The sequence below is a fragment of the Diaphorina citri genome, unplaced genomic scaffold (assembly GCF_000475195.1).
Source record: "Diaphorina citri unplaced genomic scaffold, Diaci psyllid genome assembly version 1.1 scaffold428, whole genome shotgun sequence".
NCBI classification, from domain to species: domain Eukaryota; kingdom Metazoa; phylum Arthropoda; class Insecta; order Hemiptera; family Psyllidae; genus Diaphorina; species Diaphorina citri.
This window is the reverse complement of record NW_007377863.1, coordinates 27539-47352: the sequence shown is the minus strand read 5'-3', so window position 1 is coordinate 47352 and position 19814 is coordinate 27539. Positions and strand designations below refer to the sequence as shown.

The window sequence follows — 19814 nt, the reverse complement described above, 5'->3', positions numbered from 1 at the left end:
AATAGACGAAACTCCGAGTCGGGATATAAAAACCTACTCGTAAGTACCTATCCATTTTTATATATAACTTAAGTAAAATAGTATAAAGAGACATGTCCTAATTCAAAAGTCTAAATAAAGAACTACACCCATTCCCCATGGATCACTACGCCACTGTTTATATGTATGAAAATAATAGATACACTATTTGTCTCCCCAGTTAATTTCCCTCCGTCTAGACTGAACCCTGAAGATTTCCATAAAGTTGTTCTATTTCACTCATTCTATTTCTGTCCCCAATTTTCCCATTACTGTCCCTGAAATAACTAAAATTCCCTGACGGGGTACACCGTCCTCCCATGTCATCCCTTTTTAGCTTTCCCATTTCGCCCCCCTTGGTCTGGGAACGGGAATTTCGTCCCCCTTTTCGAGTTCCAAGTTCGAAGAAATAAATTCCCGTGCGAATTTATTCAAATTTTTTTGTTACATTTTTAAATTTAGGTAAGTAAATTTTCTAATTCTCCTTTTAGAAATTTAATGCCTTGGTGTTTTGACGGTGTAATTCAACGTTTATTTCATTGCTGCCGGTAAACTTTTTGTCTCAAAAGGGCGTTCCTTCGCCATTACGAATATCTTGAATCGAGTTCCAAGTTCGAAGAAATAAATTCCCGTGCGAATTTATTCAAATTTTTTTGTTACATTTTTAAATTTAGGTAAGTAAATTTTCCAATTCTCCTTTTAGAAATTTAATGCCTTGGTGTTTTGACGGTGTAGTTCAACGTTTATTTCATTGCTGCCGGTAAACTTTTTGTCTCGAAAGGGCGTTCCTTCGCCATTACGAATATCTTGAACGCTTTCAGTTTAGAGTTTAGACGTGGCTGGTTGGAAATTAGGTTGCTAAAGTTATCTCGGCTTGGTGAAATCTTTTTAAACTTTGAATTACACCTCATGTAAGTACATTCGTCAATTTACTTCTGTTATAATTTCCTAGTTTTTGTTGTCTTTAGAAAAGCCGCATTCGCCGGTATATCTTGGAAATTTCGTCCCCCTACTCCCCTTCAGTGTGAAAATTCAACCGTAACAAACTCAAACTTATCTTACTGTTCCGTACTTCTGAAACCATTAGGGTAGAAACACACTACCATCGCGTCACGTAAAGTCATGATGGGAAGCCAGAAAGAGCCAGTAGTTGAAAGTTTTCTCATAATATTGTAGGTAATTTAGATCAGGACAGCCACACTACCATCACGTTACGTCACGTCATGTGATGGTAGTATGGCTGTCCAGAACGAAATTACCTACAATATTATGGGAAAACTTTAAACTATGCACTATGCAATGCACCTACATCTATCTGACTCCCCATAGTCCCCATGACTTCACGTGACGTGATGGTAAGCCCATGACTTCACGTGACGTGATGGTAAGCCCATGGCTTCACGTGACGTGATGGTAACCCCATGACTTCACGTGACGTGATGGTAAGCCCATGACTTCACGTGACGTGATGGTAAGCCCATGACTTCACGTGACGTGATGGTAACCCCATGACTTCACCGTTCACGGGATGAAAGTTCAACTTAGGCCTTGCTTTGGCCATGTGGTCACGCCCAAACTTTGGGATTAAACTAAACTTTTGTTTGAGGGTAATTTTGTTGTCTTCTTGTGGAAGTTAAGGCGATTTAAACCTTGAATAGTGCTAAAGGATGCCATTATTGATGCTACTTTGGTTTGGCTTGGGTTCTAACCGTTTTCGGTGGAATGCAAGCTTTAGAAATATCTAGATTCTAGAAACCACTTGACCTGAAGCCCTTGCTCACTTGGCTAGATGAAGTTCATTTTCAGATTAAATCTTTTACCTTTTCTTTTATTTTCACAGTGAAACTTTACTTTACCTTAATCCACGGTTATGACCTTAAATTTTATGACTTGACTAGGACTCGAACCACCAATCTCGTGAACCTTCGTGAAACTGTCTGGTATGAAGATTTACGAAGTTGACAGAGGGGGTGTGACTCATTGACTGATTCCATTCTGTCTCCAAGTCTCCCCTATCTGAGTGAGTCAAGAATGCCTGTCTCCAATAATGTAGGTACCTATCCCCTAACAGAGAGATTGAGTCAAGAATGTCTGTCACCATGAGAGCTCGAGTTTGACTCAGCAGACAAGACAAACTCTCATTTACTACTCGGTAGCAGACATTACTACTGGGTACTTTATTATTGACCATATTTGGTGTTGGGAACCTATCTCGTAGCCAGTGCAGGATGTGGGGTTCCTACCATGTTCCCACCATATTGTAGGCCAAAGTCTAAACTGGACCACAGGTCTAAACTGAACTGGTTGTCAAACCTTGTGTGAGGCCATTACCACCCCCTTTTTTAACGTTACCTCCAGTTTTTCACCCCCCCAAAAGAGTGTTTTTAACTCTCGGGGGATATTTACCCCCAGTTAGGAACGGGGTGGGTTCAAAGGTTGAGCTGAACATTTTTTGTATGAGGTTTGATAATTGGAATTGTAACTGCTACGCCGGTATACGAAAAGTTCATGGGATGAAAGTTCAACTTAGGCCTTGCTTTGGCCATGTGGTCACGCCCAAACTTTGGGATTAAACTTAACTTTTGTTTGAGGTTTGAGGGTAATTTTGTTGTCCTCTCGTGGAAGTTGAGTCGATTTAAACCTTGAATAGTGCTGAAGGATGCCATTACTGATGCTACTAAACCTTGAATAGTGCTGAAGGATGCCATTACTGATGCTACTTTGGTTTGGCTTGGGTTCTAACCGTTTTTGGTGGAATGCAAGCTTTAGAAATATCTAGATTCTAGAAACCACTTGACCTGAAGCCCTTGCTCACTTGGCTAGATAAAGCTCATTTTCAGATTAAATCTTTTACCTTTTCTTTTATTTTCACAGTAAAACTTTACTTTACCTTAATCACAGTGAAACTTCACCTTAATCACAAATACACATCAAAATAAAGCTCATAGGCACTGCAGACTGCAGGACATGGCACTTTTTCAATGGTACAGAGAGTCTCCTAGTTAAGTAGGTATTGGTTATTGTTGATTGAAAGCTCAGTTTTTGTTATTATGAGGACTTTTACCTTAATCACAGTGAAACTTTACCTTAATCACAAATACACATCAAAATAAAGCTCATAGGCACTGCAGGACATGGCACTTTTTCAATGGTACAGAGAGTCTCCTAGTTAAGTAGCTATTGGTTATCATTGATTGAAAGCTCAGTTTTTGTTATTATGAGGACTAACAAAGATTATGCTTCAGAAAGACATTTCAGGTCCCTGAAAACATCAGTTTGAAAGATCTCAATACCAAGATTTCTCTGTCAGAGTAGGATAGGATTTAAGATATGAGTTTAAGGGAGTTGTAGGTTTCAGCAAGAGATTTTTAATTTTTTTTTGTATTAATTTTGCAAAGAATCTTCTGCCTCTAAAAAATGCTGTCACACCACTTTTATAATCTCAAAACTAAAACCTGAATCACTATTGGCTGAAATCCTTTTTCAAATTTGACTGGCTTCGGATCTCTTCTTTTTCACTGTCTGGTCTGTCTCTGGTTTCAAAGTTCAAACCAATCTCAAGTTTCCAGTTGGTTATGTTCATTGAACTGTGTTGAACACAACTTCCAATTCAGGGCCAGACAAACTTTGGATAATACCTACAACCTACAACAAAAGTCCTAGAAACTTCCTATCCCACAAGTAAAATTTCAAGGACCCCCCCCCCCTCCTTCCTTTGGTGTTATTGGGAGGGGGAGAGGTAGATTGATTCCCACCATTTACAGAACCTGGTGATTACATTTTAGGTACAACTGTTTTTCCATTACTATTTCTATTTCACCAAGTACCTACATAAAAATAATTGGTACTTGTGCAGAGGTCACATCCGTGGATTATTGCTACCAAAGGAACTGGCACAAACGAGCAGTGACCAGTGAGTGTTATAGGGTTAGGTTAAACGCAACAAGGAGTTTTCACAATTAGAGCAGTGATTTGTGTTATTATAGGGTTAGGTAAAAAAGAGTTTTTCTTTTCCATGGACATGACTTCTGCATAATTACCAAATAATTTGATAAATTCCCAATATAATTCTCTTGGAGGTGGGGTTATACACAGGCTTGGCTAGATTTGGAAATCAATTTTCACCTCTTTTTTCTTCTGTTTTTTAAGCCTACCCTAGCCTAGCCCCATCTAACCACAACCCTAAGACCTGTGTAAAGCTTACTGAGGAAAACCAGACATCAACCTGTATGAAAGAGAAATTCTCTCATCAAAGAACCACAAAACTAGTTTGGTGTGTATCAGGTCAAATTTGATCATTTCCTCATATAGCAAGCACAAGGTCACAACTTGCTGCACTGTCAACATGGCAAATTTATTAATGATCTGACCACTCTTGGTCACTTATGGATCTGAAAATGAATTTCTGAGAGAGAAAGTAGTTTAATTTTTATTAGCTTATCTACCAGGGTGTATGAAGTGTAGCTTGTCAATTTTTTTTTTTTTCCAAGTGTGAAGGAAGTACTTAAATTTATTCCTTCAGTACCTAGCCAGGCCCCCAAAGTGATGGTGCTGCACTTTACAAGCTGACCAAGCTATGTAGGTAAATGTGGATTAAATAAGATTTTTTTTAAATTTTATTTGCCGACCAAACTTATTTGGGAAAATGGGAATAAAAAAAATTTTTTTTTAAATTTTTTTTCCCCTAATAAAAAAAAAAAAAAAAAAAAAAAAAAACTCCCAAGTTAAACCCCAGGATTGCAGGTTTTATGCATATTGCATACTTGATCTGTTCAATATAAATTGAATTTCATGTTGATCCTTTGTCCAAATCCAAAGCTTTGAGGATGAAGGGAGAATAAATATCAAGTTCTAATGAAGATAGTACATATATCATTTAACATAACAAACATGGAAATTTTTTAATTTTATTTGCCCTGTTGATATATATATTAAAAAAAACTCCCAAGTTGAACCTGTTGAACCCCAGGATTGCAGGTTTTATGCATAACTTGATCTGTTCAATATAAATTGAATTTCATGTTGATCCTTTGTCCAAATCTAAAGCTTTGGGGATGAAGTGAGAATAAATATCAAGTTCCAATGAAGATAGTACATATCATTTAACATAACAAACATGGAGAACAAAGGTGTGTTCCGGCGGAACATTTGATTTTTGACAAAAATACGGATTGTTCCGGGAAATAACGTACGGTTGGCAACCCTAATCCTTTGTCCAAATCCAAAGCTTTGGGGATGAAGGGAGAATAAATATCAAGTTCTAATGAAGATACATAGCATTTAACATAACAAACATGGAGCTGATAATCCCAAGTTCACCGTAGCTTAACACAATGGATCATTAGATTCATTAGTCTCTTGTGACAGTGGCATTGAATTAGTTTCCCATTCAATTAAACTATTGGGTGAAGGCCAAACGTGCTTGCTGTGTGATCGAGACAAATAGGAAGTAAGAATTATGCAAGGGAACAAAATTATGCCATTATCCCCTGTTGAAGTACCTACTTACGAGTGAGGGGAATCGCAGGGCTTGAAATTGAAACATGGTTCTTATTTTATAAGACCTGCTTTACCGACCATGACTATAACAACTATATTGTGATCGAGACAAATAGGAAGTAAGAATTATGCAAGGGAACAAAATTATGCCATTATCCCCTGTTGAAGTACCTACTTACGAGTGAGAGGAATTGCAGGGCTTGAAATTGAAACATGGTTCTTATTTTATAAGGCCTGCTTTACCGACCATGACTATAACGACTGTAATGTGCATGCAGGGCTTGAAATTGAAACATGGTTCTTATTTTATAAGGCCTGCTTTACCGACCATGACTATAACAACTATAACGTGCATTTTTTTCTTCGCAATTCTGATTGCTATGGTTTTAAAAATATGTACCTGGTCTTTGATAAATGGAAGACATCACTTGTTTAAATAATTTCTTCTCTTCAAAATACCTACTTATAAAATATTTAAAAAAAAATTTAAAATAAAAAGGGTACTATCGGTTTCTCTCCAAACGTGCTTGCTGTGTGATCGAGACAAATAGGAAGTAAGAATTATGCAAGGGAACAAAATTATGCCATTATCCCCTGTTGAAGTATCTACTTACAAGTGAGAGGAATTGCAGGGCTTGAAATTGAAACATGGTTCTTATTTTATAAGGCCTGCTTTACCGACCACGACTATAACGACTAATGTGCATTTTTTTTTCTTTTCAATTCGGATTGTTATGGTTTTAAAAATATGTACCTGGTCTTTGATAAATGGATCGGTCTTTGATAAATGGAAGACATCACTTGTTTAAATAATTTCTTCTCTTCAAAATACTTTTCAAGTGGCTTACTTTGTCTGAAGTCATCTTAGTGACTTGACTGACATATAATTGCAATAAAATATTTTTAAAAAAGTTAAAAATAAACAGGGTACTATCAGTTTCTCTGTTCATTTCATTGTCTGTTTACAAAAAGGGAATATGTATTATGGAGGTAAAATGATGTTGAAATAAATAGGTAGGTACCTACTTCAATTTCTAATGATTCCACTGTGTAATGTAAAAGGGAGAATGTTATGTAAACTTGTATTGGGAGATGTTGACTCAATTATCAGTTGCTTATGAAATAACACTCAACACTCATATTTTATGAATACCTACTCTAACATTGATTAGTTCATGGTAATCCTGACTCATCATGCCATCTCAGTTCTCAGGATGATGCTCCACACTGATAGCTTATCTTTCTGTCCCCTTGCTATGTTTCGAAAGAAATGCCCAAGCACTCGTACACAACTATAAAATGAAATTGTTTCATTTAAACTTGGGTCCAGTAACACTTAATCAACCTATCAGTCAAACGAACAAACAAACAGGAACTCAAAATGGAAGTGATTTCTTTGATCTTGGGTTCAGTACCGCACTATAGCTTATTATTGAAAAGGAAACTTAAGCAAACAGATGAGTAAACAAACAGGCAAACAAACAAATGGAAGTAATTTCTTTGATCTTGGGTTCAGTACCGCACTATAGCTTATTATTGAAAAGGAAACTTGAGCAAACAGATGAGTAAACAAACAGGCAAACAAACAAGATAAACTACGAACTTGGCAACGGCAACCCTTTTCCCAGTATGTTTGTCATTGATCAGACTTTTGCTTGGTGTGAATCCCCGACCTCTATTTGACAAATGGTGTTCCTCTAATTCGAAAATTGTTTTATGTTGCTGCCTGGATACGAACCACCTGTCTCTTCGGTTCTGAATCTCAAGACCTTGTCCCTGGAATCAAATGGTTCTGTTCCTCTCTGTCTACTAGGGTTCAATCAATCCACTTCCTCCGGCTAAAACAGGATATCGAATTTGGGGGTTTGATTAGGGTACTTAGTTTTCTTTCATGAAATTGGTTAGATGCTTAGGTATCTGTCTTACTAATCTTTTTCATTTGAGAAAGAAACAATCAGTGAACTTTATTGACAGACTGCCCATGGAAATTACTTCCCAGTATGTTTGTCATTGATCAGACTTTTGCTTGGTGTGAATCTCCGACCTCAATTTGACAAATGGTGTTCCTCTAATTCGAAAATTGTTTTATGTTGCTGCCTGGATACACATATATGGTGATAATTTCATGGGTGAATCCACATCCACACACTAGGCTGGTCAATCAACTACACTTCATTGAGACTACTCCCATATCAGATCTGAGGGTTTTAGTAGAGCAGTGGCTGTACGCACCGTATTTTTCAGTTTACATACATACCTACCCACCTACCTACCTACCTTCTCTGTTCTCTCTGAATAGAAATTGATCTGGGTTTTAAATAGTAGTTGTAAAACTTGAAATCTCAAGACAGTCTAAACAAGGTCGTGAGAGTGTTATTTTTAGCTGATTTATAGGTAGTTGAGAAGATTTAGTGCTGTCCTTAGATTTGTGTACATGAAATTGTTGTACCGTAATAAGATAATTAGCTAAGGTAGTGGTGACACTTTTTTTCCTGTTTCTGACAAGTTACTTTAACTCAAGATAGATGTTGCCTGTACCTACCATTGCTATTGCCAATTCAGTGGTAGATGTTTGCCTGTATCTATCATTGGTATTGCCAACTTAGTTATAAATGTTGCTGTACCTACATTTCTATTTGCCAATTCCTTGTGAGAAGGTACTCACAGTATGTAAAAATAGATGAGGTAGTGTGGCCACACCTGTTTGGTGGAAAATTCTTGATAAATTATTATCAGTCCCATTTTGTCATATTTATTTGTATCTGGTATTGGAATTTTGATTTTTTTAGGGAAATCCCATTCTCTGTACTCTACTAGTTCTACTAAAAAGGCCCAGAAACTTCCTATCCCCCAAATAAAATTTCAAGGACCCCCCCCCCCTCCTTTGGTGTTAATGGTAGGGGGAGAGGCAGATTGATGAGGCAGATTGATTCCCACCATTTACAGTACGGTGGTTACAACTTAGGTTGTACAACTGTTTTTCCATTACTATTACTATTTCACCAAGTACCTACATAAAAATAATTGGTACTTGTGCAGAGGTCACATCCGTGGAATATTGCTACCAAAGGAACTGGCACAAACAAGCAGTGACCAGTGTTTTAGGGTTAGGTTAAACTTAAACACAACAAGGAGTTTTCACAATTAGAGCAGTGATTAGTGTTATTATAGGGATAGGTAAAAAAGAGTTTTTCTTTTCCACGGACATGACTTCTGCATAATTACCAAATAATTCGATAAATTCCCAAATAAAATTCTCTTGGAGGTGGGGTTATACACAGGCTTGGCTAGATTTGGAAAGAAAAAGGTTTTAAATAATTGGAAATCAATTTTCACCTCTTTTTTCTTCTATTTTTTAAGCCTACCCTAGCCTAGCCCCATCCAGAGGTCACATCCGTGGAATATTGCTACCAAAGGAACTGGCACAAACGAGCAGTGACCAGTGTTATTATAGGGTTAGGTTAAACGCAACAAGGAGTTTTCACAATTAGAGCAGTTATTAGTGTTATTATAGGGTTAGGTAAAAAAGAGTTTTTCTTTTCCACGGACATGACTTCTGCATAATTACCAAATAATTTGATAAAGTCCCAATATGGAGGTGGGGTTATACACAGGCTTGGCTAGATGTGGAAATCAATTTTCACCTCTTTTTTCTTCTATTTTTTAAGCCTACCCTAGCCTAGCCCCATCTAACCACAACCCTAAGACCTGTGTAAAGCTTACTGAGGAAAACCAGGCATCAACCTGTATGAAAGAGAAATTCTCTCATTAAAGAACCACAAAACTAGTTTGGTGTGTATCGGGTCAAATTTGATCATTTCCTCATATAGCCAGCACAAGGTCACAACTCGCTGCACTGTCAACATGGCAAATTTATTAATGATCTGACCACTCTTGGTCAGTTATGGATCTGAAAATGAATTTCTGAGAGAGAAAGTAGTTTAATTTTTATTAGCTTATCTACCAGGGTATATGAAGTGAAGCTTGTCAATTTTTTTTCCAAGTGTGAAGGAAGTACTTACCTAAGTACTTAAATTTATTCCTTCAGTACCTAGCCAGGCTCCCAAAGGGATGGTCAGTTATGGATCTGAAAATGAATTTCTGAGAGAGAAAGTAGTTTAATTTTTATTAGCTTATCTACCAGGGTATATGAAGTGAAGCGTGTCAATTTTTTTTTCCAAGTGTGAAGGAAGTACTTACCTAAGTACTTAAATTTATGTCCTTCAGTACCTAGAACCTAGCCAGGCCCCCAAAGGGATGGTGCTGCACTTTATACACAAAAAGCCCACTCCGAGGCTTAGGTGTAGGGGCGAACAGCCCTAAAGGATGGGTTAAGCTTCTACGAATCTACGAATCTACGAACTGGCTGGGTACTTTATTATTGACCATATTTGGTGTTGGGAACCTATCTCGTAGCCAGTGCAGGATGTGGGGTTCCTACCATGTTCCTATCATTTTGTAGGCCAAAGTCTAAACTGGACCACAGGTCTAAACTGAAGTGGTTGTCAACCTTGTGTGAGGCCATTACCACCCCCTTTTTTAACGTTACCTCCAGTTTTTTACTCCCCGAAAGAGCGTTTTTACCTCTCGGGGGATATTTACCCCCAGTTAGGTTAGAAACGGGGTGGGTTCAAAGGTTGAGCTGAACATTTTTTGTATGAGGTTTGATAATTGGAATTGTAACTGCTAAGGTTTGATCGTCCCGAAAGCGTAGGGAGAAAGAAGACAGGATAGGAGAAACCAAGCTCCTATCTGTTGAGGATTAAATCCGCCCCGGGTTGGGTTCAAAGGTTGAGCTGAACATTTTTTGTATGAGGTTTGATAATTGGAATTGTAACTGCTAAGGTTTTATCGTCCCGAAAGCGTAAGGAGAAAGAAGACAGGATAGGAGAAACCAAGCTCCTATCTGTTGAGGATTAAATCCGCCCCAGGCGGGAATCTGCGACCTAGCGCTAACAAGATAGACATTGTACCCTCCAAGCTCTAAACATGGTTACTACAAATACTATACTACAATCTATCACTCACCATATTAGTCATCTCAAGTACAAATACCTATCGAGAGGGGTTTTCCTTTGCCCATATAAGGAGAGCCCTATGATTCACCAGATGTGTGAGACATCATCCAGTCCGGAAGTAAAAAAAGTGCACTCACTCATTCCAACCACCCCACCTTTCCCCAGTCTCCCCTATACACACAGTTCCACTTTGCCCTCGATTCCCCTATTCTCGTAAATAAGGTATCAATTGTCAACAATTTGTGCTTGTATGGTATCAGTTTATCAAATGTTGATGTGTTGCCTTGTTATGGCGATATACTTTGATGATCTGTATCAGCTATCAGGTTTGCTTTTTGTAGGGTGGAGGGGATGTAGTGTGTCCATTCCGGTCCGGTCGTCCTCTGTTGGTTAGGGTAGTGGGACCTCGTATGTTACCTAGCCGTTTTTTTTCCTTTTCACAATAGGGGGGCTGGAGGGCCCCTTTCTTAGAAACGAGGGATAGGTAGTACTTTTATATTAGGTACCTTTCTTACCAATCGAGAGGGGTTTTCCTTTGCCCATATAAGGAGAGCCCTATGATTCATCAGATGTGTGAGACATCATCCAGTCCGGAAGTAAAAAAAGTGCACTCATTCCAATCACCCCACCTTTCCCCAGTCTCCCCTATACACACAGTTCCACTTTGCCCTCGACTCCCCTATTCTCGTAAATAAGGTATCAATTGTCAACAATTTGTGCTTGTATGGTATCAATTTATCAAATATTGATGTGTTGCCTTGTTATGGCGATATACTTTGATGATCTGTATCAGCTATCACGCTATCAGGTTTGCTTTTTGTAGGGTGGAGAGCATGTAGTGTGTCCATTCCGGTCCGGTCGTCCTCTGTTGGTTAGGGTAGTGGGACCTCGTATGTTACCTAGCCGTTTTTTCCTTTTCACAATAGGGAGGCTGGAGGGCCCCTTTCTTAGAAACGAGGGATAGGTAGTACTTTTATATTAGGTACCTTTCTTACCACAAAAGGAGAAGAGAAGAAGGTCCCTTTCTTGAGAAATGGGGGTATCACATTGGTATACGTTTATGTTACCTTCCTTATCACTAATTAAGGAGAAGGGAAGAAAAGAGTGAAGTCCTCCCTTCTTGGGAAGAAGTCCCCTTATCCCAAAAGAAGGAGAAAAGGAAAGAAGTTACTACCACAAGAGAAGGTGGAGAAGAGAAAAGAGAGGGAGGGAGGGAGGACTGTTTTGTCCCGGCCGAAGGAGGAGAGTCCCGGCTGGCTAGCGGCTGTCCTTGGGGTCGAATCCAAACAAGTCTCCAAAAGGCAATAACATAAGAACCTTCTGACTTTGCCGCTCGAGTGGTGACTCAACTGATAAGATAGTACTTGACTGTTCCGACCCTTCTGATAAGGACCGGGAATTTGGTGACGTATGACGTGTAGCCGGGAACCCTGTTTATATTCCATATACCGAATCCAAAACCAAGTCAGTTCACTTCTATACTCCGTGCTGTGATAGTCAACAAACTATTTATTTGTAAATATCCTAGTTATTTTTTGTTATTTATTTTTTTAATGTAAGTTGAATTTTATTTTTAAATTATTTCTTTTTTTAGTCCTGTAAATATCCTAGTTATTTTTTGTTATTTATTTTTTTAATGTAAGTTGAATTTTATTTTTAAATTATTTCTTTTTTTAGTCCTTTTTTAAGTAACTTTAACTTTATTTGAGTCTTGGTCTTTTTACTTTCTATTATTTTGTTTGTTAAAACTTTTGGAGTTTTTTTTTTCTACTTGTCTGCCTGCCGGCTGTTTGGATTTTTTGCTGTTGGTATTTTTGTGTGTCTTTACTTGAATTTGGAAAGTGTAACTACTTTTACTTTTGAAACGCCGGCTGTTTGGATTTTTTGCTGTTGGTATTTTTGTGTGTCTTTACTTGAATTTGGAAAGTGTAACTACTTTTACTTTTGAAACTTTTTTTTAGTTCTTCTTTTACTGTGGATTTTTGTGCTTTCTATTGTGGTGCTTTCTTCTGTGTGGGTGTTGGTGCGTATCAGTGGAAATTCAAATCAACTAAGTAAATACCCTCGTAGGTAATACCTAAAAAGTAATTGAAGAAATGGACGAAATGGGGATCCCTTTCTCGTTCTTGGGTTTTTTAGAACCATCTTAAATTTTTCCAAGTTCTGTGTTTTCATCAGATAAAAGATAAAACTAGGTAATAGTTTTCCATTTTAGGAATTTTCATTAATCCAGTTTAGGGATGTTCCCTAAACGCCCTTCATTCAATACCTACATAAAAGGACGATTTCCTTATTGGGCCTTAGGTTTCCTCATTTGGTTCCAATATCAACTTGCAACCCTGTCTGTGGCAAATGAGGGGGGGGGGTGATTCTCCCCTAATAAGGACATGAACCTTCGGGTGTGATAACGAGAGACAGCTAAAAATGGTAGTGATAAGAGAACTTGTGACGTTAGTTGACGTAGTGGTTTAGTGGATATCCCTGGTCATCATTTTTAGTGGTGATTCAAATCCTTAGTGGGATTTAGTCAGTCTTGTTCCATCTCTGTGATAGTTAACAACAAAGTTGTTTAGTTTTTTATTTACTTTTTTGTTAATTTTATTTATTTTTTAATGTAAGTTGATTTTTACTTTCTATGATTTGATTTTTTTTTTCTTGATTTTTACTTTTTGTCTATTTCATTGGTTTGGTGTTTGGATTAAAATCTCGTAAGCTTTTTCGATTTCAATAATGGATTTTGTGGTGGGTTTTTACTTTTTCAATTTATTTTAGAGTGGTTTTATCCCTTTGATTTGGTGGTAAAGTAACTTTTTAAAGTTTGTTTTTAATTTTCATAAAGTTATTTCAACCCTTGGATTATTTTTGTATTTTGGTGTCTCTGTTCTGTTTTATTTTTTACTTTTTGTCTATTTCATTGGTTTGGTGTTTGGATTAAAATCTCGTAAGCTTTTTCGATTTCAATAATGGATTTTGTGGTGGATTTTGGGTTTTTACTTTTTCAATTTATTTTAGAGTGGTTTTATCCCTTTGATTTGGTAACTTCATAAAGTTTGTTCATAAAGTTTGTTTTTAATTTTCATAAAGTTATTTCAACCCTTGGATTATTTTTGTATTTTGGTGTCTCTGTTCTGTTTTGAATTTCTTTCCAAATTTCGATTTATGTGAGGACTGTTTGGAGTTTGATAATTTTTTTCTTGCTATCCCAAGTTATTAATTTACTATGGGGCTTTTCTTCGAACATCGAGTTTTAGAAGGACTTTTTTTTACTTTTACATAAGTAACTGTCCTTTTTATTTTCCATCGCATTCAAAGCAAATCTAAAACTTCGAGATTTTGTAAAAGGCAATTTTGAGACCGGCTTACAAAAAAAAAACTTGGTTACTTGGAATTTCGAACACCTCATTTGCCTAGTCGTGTTCCCAGACTATTGCTGTCCTTTTTATTTTCCATCGCATTCAAAGCAAATCTAAAACTTCGAGATTTTGTAAAAGACAATTTTGAGACCGGCTTACAAAAAACTTGGTTACTTGGAATTTCGAACACCTGATTTGCCTAGTCGTGTTCCCAAACTATTTAATCATTCTCCTTAACTACCAGACAATATTCAGACTACTATAAAACGAGAACACCGAGTGGGCGGGGGACATCCAGTTAGTCATTCAATTGATTCAAAGCCCAGACTATTAAATCATTCTCCTTAACTACCAGACAATATTCAGACTACTATAAAACGAGAACACCGAGTGGGCGGGGGACATCTAGTTAGTCATTCAATTGATTCAAAGTAGTATGATTCATTCATAAGATTTGTAATAGGGGATTAGAGCTCGAGAGAGACCTAACCGTGTACGCCATATAAGGAGTGTTGAGTCTCAGGTCCAAATACGACAATGCAGAACTCATGCTGCTTGTAATTCTTGACAGGCTGGGTGTGTCTGCGTTTGTGCCATGGCCCTTCCTTTGGTACTCTTACCACAAGTTCACAATCGGGCCAGGCCGTTCCTTGGTACTTTTACCATAAGTGGACTACTGTACAATGTGGCCCTTCCTTATAGCACTTGACCATAAGTGTATTTTAATTAATGGGGGGAATTAATTACACCTTGTTTAATGCTGCCTAGATAAGACAGTCTGAACAAGGTCGTGAGAGTGTTATTTTTAGCTGATTTATAGGTAGTTGAGAAGATTTAGTGCTGTCCTTATGAGAGACTCGTTCTTATAATATAAGATTTGTGTATATGAAATTCTTGTACCGTAATAAGATAATTAGCTGAGGTAGTGGTGACACCTTTTTCCTGTTTCTGACTGGTTACTTCAACTCAAGATAGATTAGATGTTGCCTGTACCTATCATTGGTATTGCCAATTCAGTAGTAGATGTTTGCCCGTATAAAAAAAAAAAAAAAATATCTTTGATGACACCTATGCTGTTTTGATGGATGGAAATTTATAGAAGTTACCTCATAGCCTGATTTACTTATTATAAGTATGTGCCAGGCTATGGTTTATGTAAAGTGGTGCACTGATTTCACTGGTCGCGATTTCTGCTGATAATTAATAGACGAGAGAAGATTAGGAATTCCATGTGTGACCATGATCAACCAATACTAGATTAATAAATGGAAAAGTTGTGAAATCTGATCGTCTAGCTCATTAATAAAAAGTTGTGAAAACTGATCTATTACTCGCGGATAATTTTTTTCTTGCTATCCCAAGTTATTAATTTACTATGGGGCTTTTCTTCGAACATCGAGTTTTAGAAGGACTTTTTTTTTACTTTTACATAAGTAACTGTCCTTTTTATTTTCCATCGCATTCAAAGCAAATCTAAAACTTCAAGATAGATAATTTTTTTCTTGCTATCCCAAGTTATTAATTTACTATGGGGCTTTTCTTCGAACATCGAGTTTTAGAAGGACTTTTTTTTTACTCTTACATAAGTAACTGTCTTTTTGATTTTCCATCGCATTCAAAGCAAATCTAAAACTTCGAGATTTTGTAAAAGGCAATTTTGAGACCGGCTTACAAAAAACTTGGTTACTTGGAATTTCGAACACCTCATTTGCCTAGTCGTGTTCCCAGACTATTAAATCATTCTCCTTAACTACCAGACAATATTCAGACTACTATAAAACGAGAACACCGAGTGGGCGGGGGACATCTAGTTAGTCATTCAATTGATTCAAAGTAGTATGATTCATTCATAAGATTTGTAATAGGGGATTAGAGCTCGAGAGAGACCTAACCGTGTACGCCATATAAGGAGTGTTGAGTCTCAGGTCCAAATACGACAATGCAGAACTAATTCTTGACAGGCTGGGTGTGTCTGCGTTTGTGCCATGGCCCTTCCTTTGGCACTCTTACCACAAGTTCACAATCGGGCCAGATTTGTAATAGGGGATTAGAGCTCGAGAGAGACCTAACCGTGTACGCCATATAAGGAGTGTTGAGTCTCAGGTCCAAATACGACAATGCTTAACTCATGCTGCTTGTAATTCTTGACAGGCTGGGTGTGTCTGCGTTTGTGCCATAGCCCTTCCTTTGGTACTCTTACCACAAGTTCACAATCGGGCCAGGCCGTTCCTTGGTACTTTTACCTTAAGTGGACTACCGTACAATGTGGCCCTTCCTTATAGCACTTGACCATAAGTGTATTTTAATTAATGGGGGGGAAATAATTACACCTCGTTTAATGCTGCCTAGATAAGACAGTCTAAACAAGGTCGTGAGAGTGTTATTTTTAGCTGATTTATAGGTAGTTGAGAAGATTTAGTGCTGTCCTTATGAGAGATTATAATATAAGATTTGTGTACATGAAATTGTTGTACCGTAATAAGATAATTAGCTGAGGTAGTGGTGACACTTTTTTTTCCTGTTTCTGACAAGTTACTTTAACTCAAGATAGATGTTGCCTGTACCTATCATTTGTATTGCCAATTCAGTGGTAGATGTTTGCCCGTATTTATCACTTGGTACTTTTACCTTAAGTGGACTACTGTACAATGTGGCACTTCCTTATAGCACTTGACCATAAGTGTATTTTAATTAATGGGGGGAAATAATTACACCTTGTTTAATGCTGCCTAGATAAGACAGTCTAAACAAGGTCGTGAGAGTGTTATTTTTAGCTGATTTATAGGTAGTTGAGAAGATTTAGTGCTGTCCTTAGATTTGTGTTTGTGTACATGAAATTGTTGTACCATAATAAGATAATTAGCTGAGGTAGTGGTGACACTTTTTTCCTGTTTCTGACAGGTTACTTCAACTCAAGATAGATGTTGCCTGTACCTATCATTGGTATTGCCAATTCAGTGGTAGATGTTTGCCCGTATGTATCATTGGTATTGCCAACTTAGTTATAAATGTTTCTCTGTACCTACATTTCTATTTGCCAATTCCTTGTGAGAAGGTACTCACAGTATGTAAAAATAGATAAGGTAGTGTGGCCACACCTGTTTGGTAGAAAATTCTTGATAAGTTATTATCAGTCCCATTTTGTCATATTTATTTGTACCTGGTATCTAATTTTGTTATCAGTGGAATTTTGATTTTTCTTGGGGAAATCCCATTCTTTGTATTCTACCAGTTCTACTAGGGTTCAATCAATCCACTTCCTCCGGCTAAAACAGGATATCGAATTTGGGGGTTTGATTAGGGTACTTAGTTTTCTTTCATTAAATTGGTTAGCTACTTAGGTATCTATCTTGCTAATCTTTTTCATTTGAGAAAGAAACACTGGACAGACTGCCCATGGAAATTACAAGGGCAGTTCTCGAGAAAGAAACAATCAGTGAACTTTATTGACAGACAGACTGCCCATGGAAATTATAAGGGCAGTTCTCTTTCAAGGATCACTCTCACTCCGTCTTCTCTTGGGAGCTCGGGCCCAAGTTGTGCATAACAGGTGGTCCACACTAAAAAAAAAAAAAAAAAAAAAAAAAAAAAAAAAAAACGAGACGCTACACGACGTTAAAAAATGTTGATTGAGGAAAAAAGTTGACAAAATCGATCATATTGAAAGTTGTCTGGGTTTGTCTGTGTGTGTAAAGTTCACGTCTCAGTGAAAGTTGGACGGTATTGCCCTTTCTCCTCTCTCGTCGAGATTTTTTTCAATCGTGATATTTATACATATCAACTTGAAGTTTCCTATTTTGAAGTAAATCACCATCTTGGAAAGAGCAGGTTTACCAGAAGTATCAATTTCTGCCGTGCCTTGTTTGGAGATGATGTGGAGAGAGAAAAAGAAAGGGGATTGAGACATCGAAGATGAGTTCAGTTTTAGTATCAATTAGCTTGGGGGGTAGCGCGCCTGCTTTGTAAACGCTAGGTCGTGGGTTCGGGGCGAACTTTAGGATCCTAAAAATTTGAGTTGAAATGAAAGGGGATTCCCGTTTGTCTCGTCCGGTTTTACTGTTTCTCTTGTCCGGTTATACTGGATTGCATCCTCAATTCTCATTGGTTGAGCCAACATCTCCGGTTATACCGGGTTATCGAGCCAAGGTACCGTCCGGTTAAACCGGGTTCTCACGGGTCGAGCCAATTTACCGGTGACATTTGGATCCAGACCAGTATAAGATAAAGTTGGACCAGTCCGGTACCGGTGTTGCAACTTTCTTGTCAATCCTGCTTTTGACATTCTTGGAGAGATAGTGACCTTCTTGCGGGCCACATTCTTGGATCTTGGTATTCTTGGTCCAGATTGTTGGAGAGATTCTGTTTCTTCCCTTTTCCTGTAACCGGCCTCGGGGATGTCGTCTGGTAAACAGGAGGGCGCGGGTTCAATCCCGGCTGAGATATGGAATTTTTATCCCCAGCAGTGTTTGAGACTATGAAGACACTGTTTAGTTAGTGATTTTAGTATTTAATTACATACTTGATTTTGATCCCCTCGTGTTTGATGATCCCGTTGTCATTATAAATGCATCTGTCTTCTTTAAATCCATTATTTTCTTCGATGATCAGCTTTTATTTTCTTCTATGATCGGCTTTGTATGAGGATTTTCATTGGAGATTATTTCTTTATTATGAATCTGGAGATAATTTCTTCTTTATTCTGATTCTTTGTAGAGCTGTGGAGACATGGCTGTGGTAATGCCCCGGTGTCCGCAGACTAGATAGAGGTGAATGGACTCTGCAGTTTGTATAGAATGTATAGACGACTGATTCTCTTCTTCTTCTTCCAGTGTTCTTCTTTATCTTGTCTTCTAGCTTCTTCAGGTACTTTGATCAGTGAGTGTTTCCTACATAACTATACTTTTTATTGAGTGTGTCTGAGTGTCTGTGATTCCTCTTCTTTACTAGCTTCTTCAGTTGATATGTGTCTTCTTTTTCAGGCACCACGCTTGTATCTTGATGATCCTTTTCTTCAAATGCTTTGTACCTTGCTTATATCTTTTACGCAAGTCTTTTACCTTTCTGTGTTAAAGGCCATAAAAAAATTGAGTGGTAGTCTTTGATTTCTACATTTTCCCGAAGACAAGGTAATGGTGAGAGCCTCTGGTTGTGGTAGTTTTGACACACCCTATAGTAATCTCTGCTAGCCTCTGGTTGTGCTAGTGACGCCGGCCGGATCTAGAGAACATTCCTTTCTCGGTAATAAGAAGAGAGGAATGCAATGTGTGTGTATGTGAGTTGAAGCTTGGCTCTGACTGTGCTGCACTCACCAGTATGTAGACTTGTAGAACTTGCGATTGTAAGTTGCCAGTATGTAGAGATAGAGGTAGAGCTTACCTATGTATAGCGTATGTAACCAGTACTTATGTAGGTAGAGCTTGCCTATGTATGAGTTTGGTTGTTAGGTATGTAGTCAGTACCAACAGCTTGGAAAGATCTTGTCTGTGCGTTTGAGTGGAGACCAACATGGCTCTGGTTTGGCCCCATATGTATGTACAAAGAGTACTGAGACTTTCGGATCCCATCTGTGTAGAATTGTGTCTCCGCAGCTTGGAAGTAGAGAAGGGTCTCTTTGTGTGTAGGTTCCTTGTATTCTTGAAAATGAAATTTTAGGGAATACATACGGGAAATTCCGATGTCTTTTATGCGGAAAATATCTGTGTAATGCTGATGCCGCGATGGTCTTTTATCAGGAAGTGTCTTTGTAATTCCAATGTTCTTTATCAGGAAATAATGTGTCGTGTTATTGATAGGGGTGTAAGTGATGGCTTTAAACTTACAGGGAAGATGCTATGCGTCATCGTGTAAATGAGATTGTAAGTGGACTGAACCCTCTCCATGTTGATATAAGCATAGCTGACGTATACAGCTTTTGCGAAACATGAGT

At 37.9% G+C, this 19814-nt stretch overlaps 1 protein-coding gene and 1 long non-coding RNA gene across 6 annotated transcripts in view; one reads left to right on the top strand and one right to left on the bottom strand.

Annotated features, from left to right (window-relative positions):
- Positions 1 to 398: 398 nt before the first annotated feature.
- Positions 399 to 19814, top strand: part of LOC113467199 (actin-1-like) — a 42940-nt gene continuing 23524 nt past the window's right edge. The window contains exon 1 of one of the 5 annotated variants that reach the window (XM_026823248.1): positions 399 to 480. The gene's annotated coding sequence lies outside the window, so the exon portion shown is untranslated. Of the gene's footprint in view, positions 481 to 607; positions 693 to 739; positions 930 to 11980; positions 12091 to 13047; positions 13150 to 19814 lie in introns of those variants that run through there. The other 4 variants (XM_026823246.1, XM_026823247.1, XM_026823249.1 and 1 more) reach the window with 4 other exon arrangements.
- Positions 868 to 2798, bottom strand: LOC113467200. Its single transcript, XR_003391359.1, has 3 exons — positions 2702 to 2798; positions 2518 to 2659; positions 868 to 1009 (listed from the first exon to the last, which is right to left on the bottom strand). It is a non-coding gene; the product is annotated as an uncharacterized LOC113467200 (long non-coding RNA).